Raw genomic sequence first — 6,000 nt, 5'->3', positions numbered from 1 at the left:
GCGATGGAGAGAAATAGAAACAGAGAGAGAGAGATGGGAGGGAGGAGGAGAGGAGGAGAGCTTGTACATACAGTACTATCTTATCAGAGATCACTATACCCAGTGACCTTTTGAATGCAGTATAATTTTTAAATGATATAATTATGCTACCACCTTCTCAGCTTTTGTTACCAGCATGTGTGTGTGAGTGTGTGTGTGTGTGTGTGTGTGTGTGCTTGCGTGCGCGCGCGCGCATGTGTGTGTAACGAAAGGGCTTGGCCAGGCAAAGACAGAAAATTGCTACTAGAGATGAAGCATGATGAACTGTGATTCATATAGTGGTTGTGTGGTTGAGTGGAGTAGGTGGTAGATACATTTAGTACAACCTCAAACTCACAATATCCATAGACCAGGAGCAGAGGGAAAATACCACACTGTCAAAGTCAGCTACTCCTATGGCTGGTGTGAGTTTATTTATGTTGCAAAAACACAATTCAAGAAATTGCATCATATTCACTTGTGCTCAGTAAAATTGAGCTTTCCAGGTACAAAAGTAGGATTTGGCACAATCTTTAGTGATGGTAGTTTAAAGGATGGGTGAAAGAAATTGCACCAGCAAGCTACATTCAATATATATCATTCAATAAAAAGGCTGGTGAACAAGTACATGATCAGGCAAGCACTGTGTGGTAGGCATCTTAGTGCACGGAACATAACTTATATTAACCTAACTTGACCCTTAGACTGAAAAGAAATCCTGTAATAGAAAAAATACATCAAAGATACTGTACATATATATATAAAATATATGGTTTCTGAGGAACTTCATCAATTGTCTTCACTACATGATGTCTCCATTGATCAGTGAATAAGAATACATTATTTTAGTACAACATTACTTTTTCATTACAAGTGGTATCATAGTCATGTCATCAATGATTCATGTGATGGAGAAAAATATAGCATATTCTTCTGACAGCATTAAAATGTGGAGACTGATTATGCAACATAATCCTTCAACTCTGGTCCCTTTGCACTCAAAACACAAGTTATATAATGATCTCACAATATGATTTATATCATATATCATGCAAACAACAATGGATCAAGTGAGTTCAGACGCACTCCTTTTAAAGGAAAATTTTGACTTTACTGTGATATATCTGATGAATGAAAAGATTCCTCTTGGTTTTCACTGACAACCTCTGGTTAGTACTGGTACATTTAGCTATATAGTAATATTACAAGTACAGGATTTCAACTTTCAATAAGGGCACTAGAATTTGCCTTTCCACATGTTCTACACAGTGTATACACTTCTTCAGTGGAATCACGGTAAAAGAGCCTCTTGGGGTGCACTACTAAAGGAGTTGGTGGGTATGGTCTTTGTACAGGGACATATGTAACCTTGCTGGGTGTACTAGGGATCAAACCAAACATCTTTTGATGTTTTTTCTCAGTATTCACTACAGCCCACCATCCAAGAGTTGTAGCAATAGAAGAAAAAGAAATAGCAGTAGTAGGAGTAGAAGTGGCAGGTGTAGCATTAATTTACGTAATAGCAGTATAGGGGGAATAGCAGTAGGAATAGTAGGTGTGGTAGCTAGCAAGTACGAGAAGCAGAACCAGCAGTACTCATCTACACACTAAAGTAGTACTGAAGTAGTAGCGTAGTTGTAGTGGCAATTGAGCATGAATCTTATATAATTTGTGAACAAGTCTCTGTGTCAGTTTCTGTTTTGGCTTGCTAGTAGACAGAGTAATCTGACCCTAATGCTGTGATCAACATGATCTTTCTCAACAGTGAGGTCGACTCATCTGACCAACCACAGTGTAATGCTCATGAAAGGCTCCTGACCTGATTCACTTTGCTGGCACTAGATGAGGTTGTGCATGAGCCAGGACAAGAGCGAACTTCTATTCTATCTATTTTATTCTATTCCTCATTGGTGGGACTGTGGGACTTAGCATGCTATGCAATGGCTTCTGACATCACAAGCAAAAAGAGGCCCACGAGTGTACACACACACACACACACACACACCCTCACATGACACAGACAAGAGCCATTACACTGTAATCCACCTCTATAGCCGTTAGCTTTAAATATCATGCACTGGACACACCCACACAGTCATTATTAATCTCTGCTTTTTAAGCATGTCACCTATTATAAAGAGTCTATTCAGTTTTCGCACACAATTAGCACAGTACAATACTGTAACACAATATTGTTTAGGCTAGAGGTGCTGCCATGGCCTAAATCAGGATTCTACATGTGCTCTCACATGTGTGTTCTTGCATGAACCTGTGTCATTTCTGCCTGTTTGCCAACCTGATGTACTGTCAGTATAGTGATTATTATTTTCTAGATATACAGGCTTGCTGGCTGGTTAATTATCTGACTGGCTGGCTAATCAATGCAGAGTACCTAAATGCATTTCCTAAATGGCTGAATGACTGACTATCTGTCTTATAGACAGATATCAGAATGTAATGCCTGTCTTCCTGACTGGATCACTGACTTCCTGGAGACCAAGTCTTGAACGCTCTGTCAGTCACCCAGCCAAACATCTCCTAAGTGCTGCAGAGAGTATAGAAGTTGATGGTTAGACTAGCTAAACAGGGAGCTATGTAAATGAAGATTATAAAAAATATGGAGTCCTTCTATAAAATCAGAGATATTAGTCAGCTGAGGTGAATCATTTCACCAGTTTTACTGATTATCCTGCCATAGCCAGCATGTTCTGACATCTCATTCTCTAGTCCATCTGGCCCAATTCATACCTTCTCTGTTATTGGTCATTAGTTTTTAAAGCACATGTCAAGTGAACAATGTTAAATAATGGGAAGCCATTACATCTAATAGACAATATTTCCACAAAATATAATCACTGAACCATTCATTAGACTTAAGGTCTGAATTGAGATGAAAAAGGCGCTGTGATTATGATGGATTGCAATTAGGTATGCTTCATTCCATGAGAACAATACACCTCATATGCCCGGGTGGGTAGCAATTCAATTATGTCAATTTCAGAAGTACAATTACTTCGGGAAAGATAAGGGGACATACTTCAAAATCCAATGTGTTTTGATGAAGAAAAAAAGCCTTCAGTAGGAGTTTGTTAATTAGTTCATTATTCAACAAAACAGGATTTAATTAAACATGTCATGATATGTGCTCTGTATTTGAATCCCCATAACATGCAGCCGCGCTAGCAGATTATTGCAAGAAACTTTCGAAAAAATCCCTGACCTTTTGAAGAAAGAGAATCTTTCTGATGGCAGAAGTAGAGAGGGGGGTTTGTTAAGATGTTCACTCATTGCTAGTCATTCAATTTTTTTTCTGTGGAAAACAGACTGACACAGACGTCCACAAAAGCATGCTGTGAGGAAGAGAAAAAAAGCTGCAGAAACAGATGACAAAGAACGAAAGAAGCAGAAAGAAGACCAGCTTCTCCTGCTCAGGAGTGCTTTACATCTTATGCTAACTACAGCTATATTAAACTACATTGAAGAACTATACGCAATGACAATTCAAAGTCCCTGCTAAAGTACTAGTACATGGTAGCTCACTGCACTTCTTATACTCTACAGCGCTTCATTGCTTGTTATTACCCAAAAAAAGCATTGTCTAAACTCATTTCTGGCCACACCACAGTGCTTCTATAAATACACAATATCTCCCACGTGAGATGGACCCACTGTACTTCATGAGCCTCACCATGTGGTATCTATGGTAACCACTTACAGTAGGAGAAACTCAATGTGTCTGTGTGTGTGTGTATTTCTAGACTCTTTAAAACTAAACGTGTTCACAAGAATAGAAAGGTGAGGAATTTCTGTTCATTGCTTTGGAAAGTGATTTAAATAACCTTAAGTAACAGGTTTAGGGTAAAGCTAGAATTAATTTAAGGCTAGTTATGAGGTAAGGTCAACCTGCAGCGGTCTAGAAGGTTTAGGGTTAAGATTTCAATTTAGGGATGTTGTTAGGGGCTAGGATTGTGGTAGGAGGTCTGGAGTAAGGGGTTAGAAAATAAATGTCAGTGATGAAGATTCCCACTGAACTTAAATGTAAAGGTTAGACGGTTATGCATTGTGCATGGTATATGGGCATGGGACAGTGGTTGGATGAACATGCAGTATGTGTTTGTAAGTGCTTCTAAGTCAGTAACCTCATTGGCTAAGACCTACATAAATTTGTTTTTTTTAAAACATTGGGCCTAGATATAGTCTTTTCTCTCTCTACCCCTATAGCCACACATTCACAACAGCATACACAAACAGTAGTTCTTTAAAATCTCTACTTCTTAGACATGACGTGCAGCACCACCTCCAGTGGATTCAACGTTGGGAAAAAAATTCCACTGCAGTTTCCATGGAGACCACACCATATCATAGTAAGATAAAATAAATGTTGATTTTGAGAAAACAGTTGTCCTCAGTGGCTGGGCTGACCTTTCGTCGGACTGCAGCCAAAACCTCACAATGAACTGTGCTGGACAGCTGCCAAAAGCCTGCAGTGCAGAGAGAGTAAAGACAGTAAAAAACACAGAAAGTCAATTCAATAAACTTTATTACCTCAAGGTGTGTATTTGCTATTGAAATGTAAATTTTATACATATACTAATATCTTTTTTCCAAATGACACAGAGCTGTCATCACAACACTTTTTTTCTGTAAATACACTCATTATAACCCACCAATGCAGGCACACACACACACACACACACACACATATACATTCACTGGCCACATTATTAGGGACTCATGTTCAATTGCTTGTTAACACAAATAGCTAGTCAGCCAAGCACATGGCAGCAATTCAATGCATTTAGGCATGTATACGTGGTCAAGACAATTTGCTGAAGTTCAAACCGAGCAACAGAATGGGAAAGAAAGGGGCTTTAAGTGACTTTGAATGTGTCATGGTTGTTGGTGCCAGACGGGCTGGTCTGAGTATTGCAGAAACTGCTGATCTACTGGGATTTTCACACACAAGCATCTCTAGGGTTTACAGAGAATGGTCCAAAAAAGGGAAGATATCCAGTGAGCGGCAGTTGTGTGAACGAAAATGCCTTGTTGGTCAGAGGTCAGAGGAGAATGGGCAGACTGTTCGAGATGACAGAAATGCAACAGTAACTCCAATAACCGTTACAAACAAAGTATGCAGAATACCATCTATGAACGCTCGACACGTCGAACCTTGAAGCAGATGGAAGCCCCTAGCCCTAAAGCAGCAGCAGACCACACCAGGTGCCACTCCTGACAGCTAACAACAGGAAACTGACTCTACAGTTCACACAGGCTCACCAAAATTTTACAACAGAAGATTGGAAAAATGTTGCCTGGTATGATGAGTCTCGATTTCAGCTGCGACATTCAGATGGTCGGGTCAGAATTTGGCGTGAACAACATGAAAGCATGGGTCAATCCTGCCTTGTATCAACGGTTCAGATTGGTGGTGGTGTAATGTATATATAGTATGAACACATAATACATAAATTTATACACCCAGAACATTCCGCACTGCATATACAGCACAAGTGATTTGAAACTTGTTAATGTTATTTTTTATGGTTACTGATCCATTTTCACTGGAAGACAATTTGTTTTTTAAAATTTTATTTTCTTACTGCCTTAGCTGGCCTGCGAACTACAGACAAAAACAAAAATAAGAAGGCAGGAAAACTGCAGCAGCATAAAACTCTGCCAGATGCCCCAGGTGAAACACGAAGAAGGCAAAATACAAGTTGAACAATATACTTTATTGGGTTTAGAGTATTAGGACTCTCATTTTAACCGCTTAGATTTGTTTTTATAAAATCACGGTTATAGATAAATGTGTTATGCCGAGGCATGTGTTTCATGTGCTTCTGTATGTGGTTAGTTATCGTATATTAATCAATTAATGACTCAATCAATTAATCAATCAAACCTTTAATACCAATAATATATGTTTAATGTTGTTATATATGTTTGTAGTGGTTGTGAAGCCACTGGTGTGTATGTGAAAAA

The sequence above is a fragment of the Micropterus salmoides genome, unplaced genomic scaffold (genome assembly GCF_014851395.1).
Source record: "Micropterus salmoides isolate LMB-PRFRI ecotype aquatic unplaced genomic scaffold, ASM1485139v1 Ms_hic_scaffold_9, whole genome shotgun sequence".
Lineage (NCBI taxonomy): Eukaryota > Metazoa > Chordata > Actinopteri > Centrarchiformes > Centrarchidae > Micropterus > Micropterus salmoides.
The sequence above is the reverse complement of the archived record's forward strand: the minus strand, read 5'-3'. Positions refer to the sequence as shown.